At 50.3% G+C, this 20,702-nt stretch overlaps 1 protein-coding gene across 1 annotated transcript in view; it reads left to right on the top strand.

Annotated features, from left to right (window-relative positions):
• Nucleotides 1-20,702, top strand: part of HSF4 (heat shock transcription factor 4) — a 385,922-nt gene that overhangs the window by 303,886 nt on the left and 61,334 nt on the right. The window lies entirely within an intron of this gene.

Genomic DNA, 20,702 nt, shown 5'->3' with positions numbered 1-20,702 from the left:
GAGTGCAGCAGGTGGTAGTCTATGTGGTTGCTGGCTGGACTGGAGTAGGGCAGTTGAAGGAGGAAGGACTTGGCTGGCTGTGAGCTCGATCAGTTCACCAGGTAAGGCCCAGGCGGGCAATCTTTAACTTATAGTCCAGCGTTGGCTATGGCTTTGCTGCAAGAGTGTGCAAGTGCAACTCAGATGTTTTAAGGTGGTGTTTTGTAATTGTTCTGTCCGAGTAAACGATGGGATGGCTTAGCTTCCAATTGCCGTTTTTGCCAATGTGCTGTGCTTCCCGCCAATGGTTCATTACATAGTCAATCTGGGGGGCCCCCTTGAGGAATAGCATGTAGCCCTGGCTTAAAGGCTAATAAAACTATAGGCCAAAGCATTTTGTCACCACTGGGCTGGCTACACGCAATCGTGATTGGCTTGCGGGAGAAGGGAAGGAGAAACCGAGAGTAGGCAGGCGAGGAGAACTCGGCAGCAGGCCTCTGCACTTTGTGACGCAATTTTCAGTGATAATGGGCTTGCTTCCCACGCTAGCGCTTACTGCATCAGTGCTTGCTTGTTAACTTTAATGGAACAGGAGCACGTTATGTTTGTTAAGCACAAAGCACATAAATTCATTTTGTCAAAATTAATCAAGGACAAGAAGCTTGTAGAAGTGCTGATGCTGCACAAAACACAAGGAATCCAAACCGAAGAGCATCTACCTCGGGCCAGCAGACCGAAGGCTCTGATGTTTGATGTTGGTACAAAGGAGAAGATTCTTAATTTCATATTATTTTGGGACTAACGGGCTTGAGCGTGACATCTATATTTTCTTGCATGTTTAAAGTCATGCTTTTTCTGATGGCACTCAAGGGGGGCCTGTCGCAATCCTGTTCTGTGTGCTGATGTGAGGAGTTATAGAATCTACAGTATAGAAATTGATGCTAATTACGTTTGGTTAATTAAAGCTGCACTGTGATTCCTGCATGAGAACTTTCAAGCCCAGTACAGACATATTAATGCTGTTGCCCTTATGGAGTTATTTCACCAATTTTTATTCGGAAATAAATTGGTGCTTTAATTCAAATGTTTTATTAATCATGGCATGGTATATTAGAACCAAATGAAAGAACTGCTAATTAATGTCAGATGCACTGCACGGTGGGCATTTTAGCATGACAAGTTAAGCTCTCTGTCCCTCATTACAAGTTGCTTGGAAATATATTGCTGAATTCCAAATCTCTGAGTTGTGCGGTAAAACTGCGCACTCACAAATTTTCCCAGTGCACATTTAGCCAGCTAATATCAGGCAAACTTTTAAGGGGATAACTTGTTGGAAAGATGGAACATGTGCACAAATGAGTTGCACTAATTCTGCATGTCACCACTCATTTTGAGCAGGAAAACAAAACTCAAAAGTGGGTAAAATCCTAACTGGCACAAAGCAAAGAAAATTGCTGTGTGCCATACCAGATTTTCTCCAGGTAAAATTGCTACATGAAATGTAGGATCAACTCTTTACGAGGTAGGTAGGATGAGTTTTTGCCTTTTTTTCTTCTCCGTCTTTATAAATGAACTCTAAAATGAGCTGCAGACAGCTGATTTCGGACATACATCCGTTATCTGTGTTCCCGAGCTCTGCTCCGACAGCACCTACACTATTGGGATATTTTTAGTGTTAATGCATGCGCTGAAGACGGGAAAAGGTGACACAGACCCCTTCTGAATCGAGCAGGACAAACAATGGAATCAGGATAGGGCTCATCCAGGAATGAAAAACTCAGGGCCCATATCATGAACAGCTGTGAATAGCAACCTAGGAAGCTAATATTTTATTCATAAAACAACACTTCAACAGTTGCACATGATAACAACAGAGAATATCATTATAAAATTCAAAGGTTCACTTAAAACTTTGTTATGGGGCAGTTATGGTTTCTTGTCATAAAGCAGTAATCTGTTAAAAAAAGCCTTATAAATTCAGTGAAAAAAACTGCAGTTAAAATAAGTTATGTTTCTGAAACATAAGCAAAACAACAGAATTAGCCCAGCTATGTTCCCCTATGCACACTTTAACTCGTTCTCTGCTTGTAATCATGATATCACCGGTGAAATCTCAAATGAGATCATTGATCATGACATAATAAATACATTATCGATGCGATAATATATAACACCACCAGTTACATCATTGAGGATCTCATCATTGCGCCCCACCATTTAATTATTTCTAGGCCAGTGGCAGTTCGTCCATTGGGGGCGTTGGGGCATTGCCCCACTATCCATGGACGACCGTCACTGCTCACAACATTTGTCTGACTGACACACTAAAAAAAGAATTACGAGCGCACAAGAACAGCAGTTGAGGCCGGACCGGAGTCACAAATCGTGACGTCATCCAGTGCGATCGCGGAAGGTGTGGGAGGGTGGGCCTGCAGCACTGAGTGGCATCTGGCAGGCTGGCAGCGTCGTGGCAGGCAGCAGTGTGGTGTGCACATTTAGGACAAGTCATTTTTATGACTTGCCCACGCATGCGAAAACACACAATAGCCCCTTCCTTCCTCCTCCTCCCCTAGCCGTGACACAGGCAGAGACTGGGGACAGTCACTGTCCGGGATCCACAGGTCGGCAGAGGTCCAGGCTGGCCAACCGATCCACCACAACAGCCCACCAGCCCGCTCGGCCCAGCTCTTCAGCAACCAGAGACAGGAGAGGAGCCGCTGGGTGGGGGAGCCGGGTCTCATTATGGGCAGTTTTAGCCCTGCTCTTTAGCCTATCCTGGCGCAGTGGCGATGTCATGCCTGCGCCAGGTTTGGCTAGTTCACGCGCACAAGGATGGACTTGTGATTGGCGCCGCTGTGGGGACGTCACTGCGCCCTAGCGTGGACTGCAGAACAACAACACCAGAGTCACGAGGAGAGTGACTCAGACCTCCTGACTCGTGCCTGTGCAGGCCAGTCCAGTGTGCACCAGTTGTCTTCTCTTCGAGACGTGAGACTGAGAGTCAGTCTGTGAATATCTGAAACCGCCCGTAAGTTGAGTTTTTTTAATGGCTGGCCTGTATAATACCACTCTGCTGTGGGTGTCTCTAATCGCTATTGTTAGGGAGTAGGTTGTATGCGATTATTTAATTTATTAGGCTAAGGTTATTTGCTTTATTCTGTTGGCGTGAGCATCCGTTAATTATGTGCCATAATCTGAATGCAGATATTTTATATTTAAGCATTGTGTTTCGACGGTATGTACACCAGATAGGCAGTACTGCAGATAGGGCTTGGCGGTCACATACGTTACGGTCCGAAATCATTTTTGATTTATAAGCTGAACGCCTGGTTCTTGGGTGTCTATTGGTTTAATTCTCTAGCTAAGTGCGGCCAATGCATGTGAGAACGGCAGAAGTGAGCTGTCTGGAGAACATCAAAAACGCGATTAAAACCACCACCCTGAATCAAGGGGGCATACGACAATTGTGTTAGCGCTGTCAATAATATGGGCCAGAACACTGAGTGGATTTAATAACTTGTGCATATGCTGAGTGGCCAGTGTCTCCTGCAAAAATACAATGTGGGTGTTCCTCTTGTTGCGAGACAGTGTATTCTATACCTTTTAGCTAGTGTGCTGACTGGTTTGTACTACATTTGGTACTATGTGCCGAGTTCCCAACCTGGATTTATCTCAAGGATAATAGCCTCAACTTGCACAAATGTAAAGCAGGTTGAGTGATTAACATTGATTAAAAGGAGAATGAATGAATGGTAGCTTCACAAGTGTGCTTCAAGGTTCTCCTCCCGTTGACTTCTGGGAGACAAATGGTAATTTCCACGTGCAGTCCATTAACTGACCAATCAATAAACTCACAGAGGGCTCTAACAGGTAAAAATGCCTACTTTCCATGGATCTAAAGCTTGGTAGATAATGTTGTTTCACATTCAATAACAAAGTGACTCTCTCAGTGTCTTTTAAATACTCAGACAAATACAACTCCCAAAAGATTCTGTCATTTTTGGGGTAAAGGCATAAAAGAGCAGAAAAACGTACAAAGTTGTCCAATTTGTCACACAGGTGCGGGTGCTATAATTGTTTGTGTGTTCACTCCCAGACATGATATATTTTCTTCCCCTCTGTGCTTTTATTTTTAGGAACGCATTATCCACGCCTGGTACACTATGCGTTATTCCTATACCTGATTTGGATGTGCACGTCTCACTGTCTGTTTCCATTTTACTCTCTCCTTCTACATCGGAGGCTAACTCAATCTTTTTTGGGGGCTCGTTCACCGTATCTTGGCAACTCTCTTTTTTTCTCATCTGAATCTTTCTCCGTCAGTCTCTCTCTCTCTGAACCTCTCTTCAACTCTGCTTCCCCAACTCTTGCCCACTCCCTTTCTCCTACTCCCGCTCTTTCCTTTGCTTTCTCTCTCTTGCTCACTTTCACCATTGTTTCTGTTTGAAGCTCTACTTCACACTTTTACTCTTTCCCGTTCTTTCTCTCGCTCTCTCTGTCTCTGTCTCCCACATGTAGACCCCATGGGCCTTGGAGAAACAAGGTGGTTTTGGGGCTCTGTTAGATGGCACCACAGGCAGACAGAAGCAGAGCGTAGCTCTTTGGGAATGGTAGGGTGGCAGCCTTAGAGGGCAGCCTCTTCAAGAGTACCTTCAAATTCAGCTTTTGGAGTTACAGGGTTTTGAGGCAACACCAGACAGGAATAAAACAAGTGCTGGACTTCAGTAACAAGCAGGAATGAACGACAGCTCCATAAACTAGGTACTTCTGAAAACAATGTTAATCCCTAGCATTTAATAACTTTGTTTTGTAAGAGCGTGAGATATGAGTGCACCTGATGATGCTCTGATTAAGGCAAATGTTTTGATGGTTTGATCTGGAACATAGAGGTGTTTTGTTTTGAAACTGTGAGTTTAGCTTTGGGGCAATTGTGACATAAAGCTGTGTTGATTGGGAGTGAGATTATCATACGGTAGAGGCCTAAAGGCCACTTATAATTGCCAGGAGGTGTAACAGTTCATGATTATGCTGAGCTATCGATGTGTTCTGTGACATATACTAATGTGGCTATGGCAATCAGCCTTGAGAATCAATGGAGTATAGGCGTAGAAATGGTGAGTTGCAACATCAGGTCTGTCTTTTAGCTGTTGTCAGAAGAGCCAGGCAACCTTTACCAATTAGGCATTTGGTTTGAGAGGCTAATTTATTTACCTTAGTTCCTTTCCAGTTCTGAAGCAGTAAATTACCCCACCTTATGGATAGTATGGTGAAGCAACTGCTTCTGATTAACTCTTTGTCAAGCTGTCTTGGGTCAGGGACCCATAGTATTGAGCCCTGCTGGTCTGTGCTGCTCGTGTGCTCTCCTCCATTATCGGACTCTTGACAGACTGCTATGCAAGAAATATCCCAGTTTCACCTTATGCATACTGTACCTCTCTGCGGATCACTTAATCCAAGTGGTTGTATCTTTATCCCTCCCTACTGTGCGTATCCCCCTGACATTTCATGTTATTATCCTAAAATGTGCTGTGAATTTGAACGGATTATGAAAAGTGTTGAGTCATTGGCTGTGGAGACCTTCCTGTGTTGGAGTGCCCGACCCCACAAAATACTAAGCGGCCCTATTTCTTTGTGTTTTGTTGCTGCTGTGGGACCCTCTCTCTCTTGCTCTCTACTGGCTTCAACTTAAATTCCTAACTACATACCCAAGGACAAACGTAACTATTCTTCTGTTCAACAAACTGTTTAAGGTGATAACAAAATTCATACCACATCTCACCAGTACTAAGCTTGAGGTACTAGAGCTTAATGTTTCCTCTCCTGTGAACTTTAACAGCCCTTTTAATATTTAATATACCATTACATTTGGGCTGGGGGGGGAGGCAGTAATGTTATTTGGTAGGTATCGATATGCAATAGATAGTCTAATGTTTGTACATTAGCCACTATATTCCCAATAAACGACGCTCCCAAGAACCATGGAGCTTTAAGTTGTGACTTGAGTCCAGGACCTACAGCAACCAAAGCGTCTCCTATCACATTTGTTTTATCATTATCAAGTAATTTGTGGAGTAACTGCCGGATGAGATGGTGCCCTCATCGAGTTGAGGACTTTGAGTGATTATTATTTCAATGTTTCAGATTTGGACTCTGTGGCTGTTGAAATTCGCAGTTGATTATTCAAGGTAGCCACAGTGGCTATGGCTTCTTTATGAACTTCTACTGACTGCAAGGCCTTAGGGTATGTTTGAATGCTGTTATAAAGCTCTGTGGTTGAGCTACCTATGTTATATGACAGCTCTTTGATAATGTAATACCTGCACTTTCACAATTGCTTTATTAACCTTCCTGCTTTCTCACATTTGCTTAAAAATGCACCATTTTTTCACTATTTTTTCAAAATTTTCTCGGGGGGAATTCCCCCCGAACCCTCCTTAGGGGGTTCGAGCTCGCTCGCTGCGCTCGCTCGCTACGGTGCAGTATGATTATCACTTTACACCCCACCACTTTCAAATCTCACCAGCCGCCACTGGAGTGGGGCCCCCCAGAGAGCATTCTCCAGGGCAAAGCTCCTATGAGACGGGATGAGGCATCAAAAGGGTGCCCTCAGGTAAGCACTCTTGTTAGAACGCACCATGTGGGCGTCCGCAGGGGGGAGAAGGTTGCAAGGCAGAGGGGAGAAGGGTGCAAGGTAGAGAGGAGAAGGGTGCAAGGCAGAGAGGAGAAGGGTGCAAGGCAGAGGGGAGAAGGGGGAAATGGGTGCAAGGCATAGAGGAGAAGGGTGCAAGGCAGAGATGAGAAGGGTGCAAGGCAGAGAGGAGAAGGGTGCAAGGCAGAGAGAAGAAGGGTGCAAGGCAGAGAGAAGAAGGGTGCAAGGCAGACAGGAGAAGGATACAAGGCGGAGGGGAGAAGGGTGCAAGGCGGAGGGGAGAAGGGTCCAAGGCGGAGAGGAGAAGGGTGCAAGGCGGAGAGGAGAAGGGTGCAAGGAGGAGGAGGGAAAGGGTGCAAGGTAGAGAGGAGAATGGTGCAAGGCAGAGAGGAGAAGGGTGCAAGGCAGAGAGGAGATGGGTGCAAGGCGAGGGGAAAAGGGTACAAGGCGGAGAGGAGAAGGGTGCAAGGCGGAGGGGAGAAGGGTGCAAGGTGGAGGGGAGAGGGGTGCAAGGCCGAGGGGAGAAGGGTGCAAGGCCGAGGGGAGAAGGGTGCAAGGCGGAGGGGAGAAGGGTGCAAGGCGGAGGGGGGAAGGGTGCAAGGCGGAGGGGAGAAGGGTGCAAGGTAGAGAGGAGAAGGGTGCAAGGCAGAGGGGAAAAGGGTGCAAGGTAGAGAGGAGATGGGTGCAAGGCAGAGAGGAGATGAGTGCAAGGCAGAGAGGAGATGGGTGCAAGGCGAGGGGAGAAGGGTGCAAGGTAGAGAGGAGATGGGTGCAAGGCAGAGAGGAGATGAGTGCAAGGCAGAGAGGAGATGGGTGCAAGGCGAGAGGAGAATGGTGCAAGGCAGAGAGGAGAAGGGTGCAAGGTGGAGGGGAGAAGGGTGCAAGGCGGAGGGGAGAAGGGTGCAAGGCGGAAGGGAGAAGGGTGCGAGGCAGAGAGGAGAAGAGTGCAAGGGGGAGGGGAGAAGGGTGCAAGGCAGATGGGAGAAGGGTGCAAGGTAGAGAAGAGAAGGATGCAAGGCGGAGGGGAGAAGAGTGCAAGGGGACGGGAGAATGGTGCAAGGTAGAGAAGAAAAGGGTGCAAGGCGGAGGGGAGAAGAGTGCAAGGGGGAGGGGAGAATGGTGCAAGGCAGATGGGAGAATGGTGCAAGGTAGAGAGGAGAAGGGTGCAAGGCAGAGGGGAGAAGAGTGCAAGGGGGAGGGGAGAAGGGTACAAGGCAGAGAGGAAAAGGGTGCAAGGCAGAGAGGAGAAGGGTGCAAGGCAGAGAGGAGATGGGTGCAAGGCAGAGAGGAGAAGGGTGCAAGGCGGAGTGGAAAAGGGTGCAAGGCGTGGAGAGAAGGGTGCAAGGTAGAGAGGAGAAGGGTGCAAGACAGAGAGGAGAAGGGTGCAAGGCGGAGGGGAGAAGGGTGCAAGGTGGAGGGGAGAAGGGTGCAAGGCAGAGAGGAGAAGGGTGCAAGGCAGAGAGGAGAAGGGTGCAAGGCAGAGAGGAAAAGGGTGCAAGGCAGCGAGGAGAAGGGTGCAAGGCGGAGTGGAAAAGGGTGCAAGGCGGGGGGAGAAGGGTGCAAGGTAGAGAGGAGAAGGGTGCAAGACAGAGAGGAGAAGGGTGCAAGGCGGAGGGGAGAAGGGTGCAAGGTGGAGGGGAGAAGGGTGCAAGGCAGAGAGGAGAAGGGTGCAAGGCAGAGAGGAGAAGGGTGCAAGGCAGAGAGGAGAAGGGTGCAAGGCAGAGGGGAGAAGGGTGCAAGGCAGAGGGGAGAAGGGTGCAAGGCAGAGGGGAGAATGGTGCAAGGTATAAAAGGGTTCAAGGCAGAGGGGGAGAAGAGTGCAAGGGGGAGGGGAAGAAGGGTGCAAGAGGGAGGGCGAGAAGGGTGCAAGACAGAGGGGAGAAGGGTGCAGGGGGGATGGTGATGAAGGTAAAAATTCTCCCCCTTGAGAGAGAGGAGAGAGAGTTGCGAGAGAGAGATAGAGTGGAGAGAGAGTAGAGACTGACTGACTCAGAGACTGAATACTGACTGACCGAGAGTCTGACTGGCTGAGAAACTGACAGAGAGAGACTGACTGAGAGAGAGAGAGAGACTAACAGAAAGAGAGATAGAGAGACTGACAGAGAGGGAGAGACCGACTGACTGACTGACAGACTGACAGAGAGATAGACTGACTGACTGAGAGAGAGAGACTGACTGACTAAGAGAGAAAGAGACTGACTGACTGACTGAGAGACTGACTGACATAGAGAGAGAGAGAGAGAGAGAGAGTGAGAGAGAGAGAGAGAGAGAGACTGTGATGTAATTGAGGTCAAAGTGTAAATGAAGCTATGCATTGCCTCTTAAGATTGCTATTGTCTACTAATAAAAATGTATTATCAAAATGTGTTCTTTGTAGTTACATCTGCTTTTCAAATACTGCATTGTCGCATTGTCTAATGTTTTAAAACGGAAACGAGAAGGAGCAGTGGATGCACTTTAGCCAAAACTGAACTATGAGTGGGCCCGATGTTGTATATCATGACAGGAGTCTGCATCAGGAAACCCACCTAAAATTGGGCAAACTTCCCCGGCGTACTGATGGCAGGGACGCTGTAATGAATGGACCACCACCTAGGATAGCCTGCTGGCAGACTAAGCCCAACCTTTGACTCCACCATCCAGTGTTACTTATAACAGCTGCATTGGTGACAGTGGCGTTACAATAGCCCCGCATCGCCCGCAGTATGGCGGGTCACTGGCCTGAGAGCTCTAGACTGGCACGGAAGATGGGAAGGGGGCCCCCTCCACGTAGTTTGCAGGGGGGCCCCCTCAAGTTTCGTTACGCCACTGCCCTACCCTCTTTTCTCCCGGTGACTAAACCCAACGCTGCCTCTTCCCTACCTGCCTAAGTCAGTGCCCTCCCCCCACCCCCCACCCTCGCCGCTCCTCCAACCTTACTCCCTTCGCGCTGCGACCTCACCAGAGACAAGATACCACCCACTCGCGCGGCTTCTACCCCTCCACTGGCCACCGCTATTTCTTAGAGCCTTAACACCTTTGTTCCTTTAACACAATGTTATCGTGACCCATAAACCGACACACATCTCCTTGTCGGTCCTTAGGTACTAATGAGAAGAGCGCCCTTACCCTCATAGACCCCCTGTCACCTCGTCCGCCCCTGGAGCCCAGCAAGACATTAACTCCCAAATTCTCTAACCCCCGATGCGCTAGACCCAGAACCAACACCTCCGAGCGTCATACCTGCCCCCTATCGTCCTGTGCAAGTATGAAGGCACTCTGTGTCCATTCAGCCTCTCTTTGGTGCGGCATGAACGAACCTTATGAAAGTGTGTCATTAAGTAATAAAACTGACGCTAGACTTGTCAGCTTGGCGCTATGTGGTTCTGCATGCAACCGTGCATATAAAATTGCATCTCGTAGATATGGGCTCCACATGGGAGTGACGCTGAAAGTGCGGTGAGTAAACAAACCCATCCTTTCTATATGTAGGATACATGCAGTTTGGCAGCGAGTTTGTTTTTGGCAGTTTCGCGTATTTATGGAAGGCATAATCAATGGCATTGAATGTGATTTTCCGGATATTTTATTTACAAGAGTGAAATGAGGAGTAGTAAGCTCATACACAGATTTAATGTGTGATTCCACCGAAAGGGCACGGTTTAAGGATGTACATTCTCAGCAGGGAGCTGAGCTGAAGCCTTCGTGCAGTGGAGAGAAGCTGGAAGCTTGGAATGTTTATACATATCAAAACAGCCCTAATGACATGGTCTCTGTTATCTGATGCTGTTTACTTGGTGCAATTGTCTGACGTTCCCAAGGTCTAATTGCGTTGTTTGGTGTGAGATACCTTAGTGCTTGAGTTTCAACCCAGGGCGCTGTGGCAGCCTTCGACCTCAACCCAAATCTGCGTGTTCACACCCAGTACCCACAGGGACAGATTTTGAGTGTACTATTATATTTAGGATCCCTGTGCAAACCGCTCCTTATTATAGGCCCATTTATAATTAGCTCCCAGTGGTACTCCTTTTATCCATCTCGGACAGGGAAAGGTTTTAGTCAGACAGCAGGGTTAAAGCCGTGACCTGGAGTTCACACACTGATTTCTTCAACAGAATTGTCATCTCACTGAGGTATTTATTTACAATGAGATGCCATACCAAACGGAGTGCGCATGTTGCTTAAATTTCGGACTGTTATTGCTTTAATTGTATTGCAGACATTTGTGCTGCCTCTCTTCCTCCATCAGACCGTGCTGCCTTTACCTGCTTCCTCCTACCCTCCATCGGTATGCCTTTAGTAAATTGTAAATTGATACTTGTATAGCGCACTATTCACCCGCAAGGGTCTCAAGGCGCTTGTACGAATACCGCTGTGGAACCCATCCTGGCTTTCCCTGTGAGGCGTCCACTCCTAGGCACCCCACCCCCTAGGTGGAGGCCAGGCATCCTTAGCGTTGTGGGGGCCATTGTGGAGATTAAGCAAAGAGTTGCAGAGTGGGAGACTCCATGATTGGAATAGGCACTGAGGCGAGAATTATCAGGACCGTGGAATTTTTTGAGTCCAAGACCCGCCGAGGCGGGGAATTGAACCCTGGTCCCGGGCTAGACCTCTGCATCAGGGTCTGCGGCTGTAATCACTGAGCCACACTTCTCCACTTCTCCTTTAGTCACCCTCCATCCCACCCTCATTCCCTTGGTCCGTGTTGCCTTTTCCCACCTCCCTCCCATCCTCCTTCCCTGTGGCTTTTGACACCTTTTTCAGTATTTCTATCTTTGTTACTACTTCAAACACACTACACCATACTTAAAAAAGTTTCCTTTCGGAGTGTGTATATCACTTATATTTTTCTGACTTTTATTGTTTTAATTGGATTGCAGAAATTATATTTATTCATGTTGCCCTCTCTCCCACTGTGTTGCCTTTGCACCCCCAACCTCTGTCCCTGTGACTTTCGACCCTTCTCTCTGTATCTCTGTCTTTGTTACTGTTTCAAACACGCTACCCAGTAGTTAAGAACGTTTTTTTCAGAGTGCACTCTCACTTATATTTTCTAACTTTTTTATTTTAGTTGTATTACAGATATATTCCTTCATATTTTCCTCTCTCCCTCCATTTGTTTGTGTTGCCTTTACCCACCCTCTCTCACCCTTCATCTGTGTGCCTTTGCCCTCCTTCCTCCTCTCTTGTACTCCTGTGGCTTTTGCCCAATGGCGGCCGCCATAAATAAAAGGTGGTAGGGCGGGAGGGGGAGCGCAGGAGGGGTCGCCCCCGGGAGGTCGCTTGGGGGTTTTAGAAATAATATATTATTTTAAAAATAAAAACATACCTTCAGCCGACAGCCCCCTCCAGTGTCTCACCGCCTCTCCTCTTCTTCAGCCTCTGGGATAGACTCCCATCCAATCCCTGTGCTTAGTGTTTAGCCATGCAGCAGTTGATGTAAGGATATTGTGCTGCATAACGAAATACTTATAAGGTCCCAAAAGCGAGACCTATTGGCTATGCAAATGCTTGTTAAAATGATGCAAATATTTCTGCAAAATTCCTTAAAGGTGACTTTAGTGGTTATGGAAAATCTATGATCGTCCATTGCATGGGGTCTCAGTAGACAGTAACCTTACACTGAGTACAGGGATGCGGGAGAGCACTTCTACTCTGGGTACCAGGATGCAGAGCATTACATTTCATTTCAGTTACATGAATAAAATCAAGGGACAGGTCAGAACATTTTGATTCCCCATTTTTATATATTTAGGAACACCAGAACCAAGCTTGAGCCTTTCAGAAATGTTCCCTTCACCCGTCCGTTCTTTCTCCCTTCTAAACATGATACTCTTAACATCCATCATTTCATCCATCCATCGTTGCAACCATCTCTTCATTATCCCATTCATCCATCATTCCAACCATCTCTCCATTATTCCATCCATCCATCCATCCATCCATCCATCCATCCATCCATCCATCCATCCATCCATCCATCCTTCCAATCCACCCACCCATCTATCCATCCATCCTTCCATCATTCCAACCATCTCTCCATCTCTCCATCCATCCACCCATCCACCCATCTATCCATCCATCCATCATTCCAACCATCTCTCCATCTATCCATCCATCCATCTTTTCACTTATCCAGATATCCATTCGTCTTCCATTCCATGTATTTTTTTCTCTCATTCATCCATCCTTTCTTCTAAACATCCATCCGTTTCAGTCGTCCTGTACGTGAGAAATAATTCAGGGCCAGGGCATAAAAGGGACCCTTCCATCCAACCTCCATTCCTTCCAACCATCCATCCATCTTCTACCACCCCATCCATCCATCCTTTCACCTAGTCAGCAATCTTTTCACCCATCCATCCCCACCTTTTAACCCATTTCACCCTTCCATCCAACCACCCATTAGTAATTCGCTGTCCATCTTTCTGTTCTTCTCTCCTTACTTTTCCTTCCTTACCTTTCTCCCTCATGCTCTTTTTTTCTTTTTGCCTTTTTCTGTCCAGTTTTCATCATTTCTCTTTCACGGTCTCCTTCACAGTACTTGGCTGGTTTTCTACACCCATCAGCCCTGACATAGTTTTTCCTCACAGTGCTATTTGACAAGGTTTGTCTACAGATCTGCAGACAGAAGATGTCCATGAAGCACTGATCATCATTTCAGTGGAAACCAGCTTACCAGGCCATCGGTTCAGTGGATCCTCCCAACCCTGGCTCCCCGCTCTAGCTGCAGGAGTGTAGGGTGCTGGATGCCAGTGAATACAGTGCATTCAGAGGAGGATGGAAAGTACTGCAACAACATTGCGAAATATTCCAGCTTGCATTTGGCTCAGGGTGGGAGGCAAGGACATTTCTGCTGCCTACAATACCTGACAGGACCTTCTTGAATCTACAGGCATCTGTATTTTTCAGGAAAACAGGTGTATGGCAGCTATTGGCATAGGGGAGAATCATGAGGAGTGGTGTGTTATTTGTTCCAGTGGTGCCAGGTGGTGGTCACTGGCACTCATTTTTGAGGACCAGGACTTACATTTCATCATCAGATGTTCACGCAAAGGAAAGAAAGTCAGAAAAGACAGCAAGAAGGAGGAAGTGAAAGATAGGAATATAGTGACGAAGGAATACAATAAGAATGACAAGAAGCTTGCAGGAGTGAGATATAGAGACAGGATTTGTAGGCTGGGGAAAAAATAGGCATGTGGTGGTATTGGTATCAACTCTCAGCAGCCTTAAGATTCCACAAACCTTGCATTCTGCAGAGTTGGTGGCTTTTAAGAGACGCTTTGGGCCTTTTCACTTTTTTAAATAAGTACTGCCAATAACTACAGCCATCCAAGCCTTATTGCCTGTCAACTGTCTTCCTGGTTGTCAGCCATGTGCTGTGCATTCACACTTCTCCCACTGTCTGCAAACCATAGTCATATTTAAGAGAGCACTAGAAATAACACATTGTGCTATCAAGACTTTCCCAGCAAAGTTTATAACTGATGAGCACTAAAGATTTATTTTCTTGTGATCCGTTTTATGGGCCAATTCTATTTTATTGGTTTTTGGAAACAAAGGTAAGATAAGAACCATGTAAGGAACTGGAGGGGAAAGGAAACACAGTTTTATCACCTACAACCACAGACCGGCAGTGTTAATGTTAAGAAACATGATGCACAATAAATTTGGAAACCCACCCACAGAGAACAACCACCCTGTGTACTCTCACCAGTGCTTTTAATGGGCCGGCACTGTCTGGTACTGAGTACCAGCCCTGTTTAGGTCTCGCCTAGGCAGCTCCTTCAAGACATGCTGTATTCAGGATATGTGGATAAAGCTCCACTTACTTCCCACCCATCTTTGTAAATGGCTCCTGTCCTTGTTCTTTGTAAATGGTGGCTTTTCATTGGCCATTAGGCATTGTAGTCCCTCCTTAGTACCGCCTTGTCTCTTCTTGTATCCTCCCATGAGGACACTCCCTGCAAACATGTGTTGTTACGCCCTGGTTTTTAATTACAGCCTCAAGGCTCTACTTTCTTAAACGCCTTCAGACAGGACACTCACCTAATCCTAAACTAGATTGGCAGTGATTACTTTACTCACTAGCACATCTCACATTTATATTAGACCTTCTATAAATTTCCCTTCATCAGCTCCACATAGGGTACAACCAAATTTATTTATTTTATTTATAGCATTTGTAGAGCGCTTCTGCAGCTACAAATCTGGAATTAATATAATATTTATATTGTTACATTTCAAAGCTACCAATTATATACATGGACATAGCTATTTGGGTTTAAAGTATTTTATTAAGGTACAAAAAACATGGGGAAGGGAATAGGAGGTCAAGCGAACATACAGTACAAGACGCGAAACGTTGCAGCGATTCAGAAGGAAAGTAGGGAGGCAGGAAGCCCCGGAGGGTAACAGGGCATAAGTCAGAAGGCAATAAGGAAGTGCGAATGACCCTCCAGTAGACCCCCATTCCCCGAGCAAGGCCGAGCTGGAGTAGCGTTCCGCAACACAGTGAAAAAACACACCATCCCTCCAACCCCCCGTCCCCGGAAAAAATAGAAGAAAGAAAAGCAAGGAGAAAAAGGAAGAAAACAATACCCCAACATCCCCGTCCGAAAGTCAGCATTTAGAAGCATGTAACCCCGCCCCCACCCCCAGCCCAAACCCCCGATCCCGCCACATTCACTCCGTTGGAGCCGCCGCCGGCGTCAGCCTAAGGAGTCGCAGGTACCGTGGACACGTGAGCTCGCGAAATTCCGTGGACAGCAGTGCTAAAAAGGGGTGCCAGAGCTCTTCAAACTGGTCTACATTCCCAGCTACTGTTAGCGACATCTTCTCCATACCCAGTACCTGCCAGAGCCTGTGTAGCCAGCCAGTGATAGAGGGGGCAGTGGGGGTACGCCAGAGTACAAGGATGTTTTGAACCGCTGAGCCTAGCGCAATCGCAATCTGTCTACCCCTGCGGGACTTCAGCGGGTACATCAGGTCATTGGGGAGGCCTAGCAAGACATACGCAGGGAAGCGCGGGAGCTCGATCTCAAAATGCCTATCCACCTCATCCAAGACCTCCTTCCAATAGGCCGACAGCACCGGGCACTCCCAGAGAATGTGCGTGAGGGTGCCTTCCTGTCCGCAGCCGCGCCAGCAACCTTTATCGCCGATTTTGCGCATCTCGTAGAGCCTCTCCGGGGTGTAATACCAATAGGTGGACACCTTAGTAAAGGTCTCCGTCAGCCCAGTGTGGTACGCAGAGTGCCTCGCCCGATACGCGATCCTGTCCCATTCCTTGTGGCTCAAGGTCCTGCCCAATTCCCTGTGCCAGCGCTCCCTCCCAGGGTTATGGTAATGAAACGGCGGGGGTTGGAGAAACTTATACAAGTCGGTGATAAGCTTGGCATCCGAGGTCCGGGTTACCAGCCACCGCTCATAGGGCGTAATCGAACGGGCAGCGACATCGCGCACTGGGGGTTGAAGAGCCCAGTGGCGGACTTGCATATAACGCAGTCTGTCCCCCTCCGTTAGGCCAAACTCCTGGCGGAGCTGTTGGAAGGGGAGCACACTCTCCGGCCCGTAGATCTGGAAAAGCGCCCTACAACCCGCGCTCACCCAGCGGGAAAAGGCTCCCGGTTCCAGACCCGGAGTGAAGTCTGGATTGCCAGCAATGGGAGTAAACGGTGATGGAAAAGTGGTGAGCTCACGAAGCTCACATACCGCGTCCCACACTCGCAGCGGAACTCGGGTGATAAAGGAGGCGTAGAGATTAGGCGGGCGGTGAGTGCGCCGCAGGAACGGGACTTCCTGGAGGGTACGGCCTGCAACTGCCTGGTCCTGAAAGAGCCAGTGCTTGTCCGACTCCCACCGGCTCCACTCCACCAAATATCGAAGTTGCGCCGCCTGAAAGTACTTCCGGAGGTCCGGGACACCGAGACCCCCCGCCTCCGGGGCAAGCATGGAGAGGACCCGCTTCATCCGAGGCTTACGGCCCTGCCACACAAAGCGGGAGATGTCAGCCTGCGCCTGCCGTATCCAACCTGCAGGGGGCTGTAAAGGTAGAGCGCGAAAAAGATACAGGATCTGAGGCAGTATCGTCATCTTCACCACTGCGATACGGCCCAGCCACGAGAGCAGGCCTTTGTTCCATCGGCTGAGTTCCCCCTTGATCTTTTTGCCCAGGGAGGAATAGTTGGCTGTGACCATTGCAGGTAGGGAGGGTGCAAGCAAAATCCCCAGGTAAGGCACCGTGGAGGAGGACCATTGCAGAGGAAAAAGACGCTGGAGGTCCCGCCTAGTGTCGACAGAGAGTGACACATCCAGGGCAGCCGATTTAGACATGTTCATTTTGAAGCCCGCCACGCGGGCAAAGGAGTTCAGTTCCTGGACGCAGGCAGGGAGCGACCGCTTGGGGTCATCCAGGGTCAGCAAGACATTGTCCGCATATAAGCTGACAGTATGGGTGTATTGCCCCATCTTCACCCCAATGGCATCCGGGTTATCGCGAATCCTCTGGGCACACGGCTCCATATAGAGGGCAAACAGGAGCGGCGAGAGGGGGCAGCCCTGTCTCGTGCCGCGCTCAATGGCAAAGCTGCAGGAGCTGTGTCCGTTGACACGCACCGATGCTGATGGCCTCCTATAACAATTAAAGACCATAGTGCGGAACTTCTCGCCGATCCCCAGTTTCCCGAGAACCAGCTCGAGGTACGGCCAATGAACCCTATCAAAGGCCTTCTCCGCGTCGACCGATAGCAGCATCCGCTCCCCCGGGACGCGTGAGGCCTTTTCAAGCACGTGCGTCACCCTCTTGGTGTTGTCGACCGTTTGCCTACCGGGCACAAAACCGGCCTGGTCCGCCTCCACCAGACCTGGTAGGTGCAGACCCAATCTGGCCGCCAAGATTCCCGTGTAAAGCTTGAGGTCCACGTTTAGAAGTGAGATGGGCCGATACGAGCGGCACAGAGTCCGGTCCTTCCCCGGTTTCGGAATAACCGACACAGTCGCCGAGAGGAGGTCCGGTGGGATGGCTCCCGGTTCAGAGAAGGAATTGAATAAGCGAGCCAGGAGAGGCGCGACAGTGGAACAGAAGGTCTTGTAAAACAAGGCCGTATAGCCATCCGGGCCGGGGCCTTGCCGTGCTTTAACCGTGCAATAGCGGAGATGACCTCCTCCACATGAATGCTCCTCTCTAGGTGGTCCGCCTGGGCGGGATCCAGGACTGGGAGGGATACTGATTCCAAATAGGCCTCAGCCTCTCCCGGTGGGGAGGGCTCTGCAGCGTACAGCGCCTCGTAGAAGGCACGGAAGGAATCCGCCACCTCCGCGTCACCGGAAATCGGGACCCCGTCCGCTCCCACTAGCTCCTTTACCACGTTGCGCTGCTGCGCAGCCCTGAGCCGGTGGGCCAGGAGCTTACCGCATCTGTCCCCGCCGGTGTAAAAGGCATGTTTCAAGCGCAACGCCGCATACTCCGCCCGGTCCAGGTCCAACGCAGAGAGGAGTTTCCGCGCCGCCTTCAGCTGCCTCCAAACTCGAGGAGCTCCCGTCCGGCGGTGAACCTGTTCAAGTTCCCTGACCTGCGCCGTTAGTTCCTCCCTCTTACGTTGCCGCTCCTTGTTCTCCGCCGAGGAAATGGAGATAAACTCCCCTCTGACGACCGCTTTCAAAGCCGCCCACTGCGTTGCTAGGGACGTGTCGGAGTTGTTATTGTGGGTCAGGTAATCCTGAATGACCTCCTCCACTCGCTTCACCACCGAGTTCTTATGGAGAAGCGTGTCCCGAAGCCGCCACATCCCTCTAGAGGGGGGGGGCGCCGGCCAAGCAAATATTCCGGAAACCGGCGCATGGTCGGACAGGGACAAAACCCCGATGTCTGCCGCCGTGGCGGCCGAGCGAAGCGGTCCGCTCACCAAGAGGTAGTCCAACCGCGAATAAGTGCGGTGTGCGTGGGAGAAATATGAGTAGTCCCTATCGGCGGGGTGCATGGTGCGCCAGAGGTCATGCAGATCCATCTCTGCAATCTGGTCCTGAACCGCTCTAGAAAGCTCCCCCGTCTGCGGAAAGCGCTGGGCAGACCTATCCAAAGTGGAGTCGAAGACCATGTTCAGGTCTCCCCCCAGAATGACGTGGCGATCGGGCGAGGCAGTAACGTCTACCAACACAGATTCCAGGAAGCGATCCTGGTGGTCATTTGGGCTGTACACGGAACCAACCGTGAAGGCAACACCCCCCAGACGCATGCGATACACCAGAAGCCTCCCCTTCTGCTCGGCATGTTTATACAACACCTCACCCCTGAAGGAGCTGGCTAGAAGAATGGCTACCCCCGCAGTCTTAGTCGCAGCCGAGGAAAAGAGTTGCGTGGGGAACTTGGCAGAGCGCAACCTATGGCAATCTTTAGAGAGTAAATGGGTTTCCTGCAGGAGGCAGATATCCGCCTGCGACCCTTCTAGCAGGGAGAGGATCGCCCTACGCTTCACAGGATTATTCAGACCCTTAACGTTAAGGGTCACTACTTTCAGGGACGGCATCGCTCCCAGGGAAGCAAAGCGCTATGCAGCAAGCGAGGGATCAGTGGAGGAGGCGCGCGGGGCAGGGGCGCAGGGAAGGCCAGAGTCGGCTTCGCATGTGTTCGGACAATATCGGACGGGACCCCCCCAACACCAAACCAGCTCTTGAACCCCCCCAAAACCAACCCATGGCAACCAGCCAAAACCAAAAACAAGAAAAAACACCCCATTGTCTCAGTCTAGCCCAAGTGGGCGAGTCTGTAGAAACCAGTCAAGTGGACGTCCAGCCACACACCTCCAACCTCTCCCCCCCAACCCCCAGCCCCAACCCAGCATCGTAGAAGCTAAGAGTCTCTCCCCCCGGAGTAAAGTTAGGCCGTTTGGGCCACGCCATTAGATTCAGGCAGGTTCCTGGCCGCAGTCCTCAGGGCCTCCGCCATATCCGCCCTGATGGTAGGGGAGTCAGGGCGACTCGCCGTCGCCGACGATTGGCGCCTCCTCGATCTCCGTCGGCCCCGCCGCTCGGGGCGCCTCCATGCGGGTGTCGCCCCTTCTTCCTCTGTAGCTGTGAGTCCCAGCACCCCACAGACATCTTGTAAGGAGCGCAGCTGATGTAGCACCCCATTCCATCGGAAGATAAGACGGAAGGGGTGACCCCAGGAGTAGGCCGTCTCATGCTCTCGCAGAAAGTCCGTAGCGATGCGGAAAGACCTGCGCTTCTGCAGTGTGATGGCGGACAGGTCTTGATAGAGCGCCACAGGTCGTCCTCGGAAGGACAGCGGCTGCTTCCTGCGGGCCTCTGTCATGATGCGCTCCTTCAGGGGGAAATCCGGCAGGAATGCCAGGATATCAGGTGGGGGTGCCGATGACTGGCGCTGGCGGCCCACCCTGTGTGCTCTGTCGATGCGGATCGGGAAGTCCGCTCCTTCTCCCAAGATGTCGCGGAACAGGTCCTGCAGATAGGCCACTAGGTCCGCACCCTCATCCGCGGACGGCACGCCTCGCACCCGGATGTTATTCCGCCTGGACCTGTTCTCGAGGTCCTCAGAGTGGGCCTGGAGCTCAACACACTGCTCCCGTAGGCGGAGAACGTCCTGCTGGAGATGAACTATCTCTTCATCGCGACGTTGGGCCGCCGTTTCCACAGTGTCGACCCGCTCGCCCAGGCCCTCGATTTCCCTACGCACTTCACGGACCTCTCCGGCCACCTCGGTCTTGAGTCTGGAATTCCTCCTTGAGGGAGCTGAATAAGTCCTCCATGAAGGACCTCGTCACCGGTGGTTTGCCTCCGGCGGTGTCTGTTGAGGCCCGGGAGGACCCCGGGGACGGCTGCGCCCTGTCTCGCAGTTGCTGGGCCCTGCCGAGCATGTCCGGCAGAGTGCGATCTCCCCGTGCCGCGCCTCGTCTCCCAGCCATCCTGGCCTCCGCGGTGGGTGAAGCCTAGAGCTGGCCGCTGCAAATGTACTCAGCCGCTCATGGGCACCAGATGTGAAGACCTCGCCGAGGACAAGGGTAGTGCGTCACAGGCGACAAAATGGCGGCACGGGCCAGGGCGAGACGACTATCGAGCCAGTCAGGGCGATAATCAA

Source organism: Lissotriton vulgaris, chromosome 12, assembly GCF_964263255.1.
Source record: "Lissotriton vulgaris chromosome 12, aLisVul1.2, whole genome shotgun sequence".
Taxonomy (NCBI): domain Eukaryota; kingdom Metazoa; phylum Chordata; class Amphibia; order Caudata; family Salamandridae; genus Lissotriton; species Lissotriton vulgaris.
Note: the sequence above shows the minus strand (reverse complement) of the source record. Positions and strands in the feature narration are given on the sequence as shown.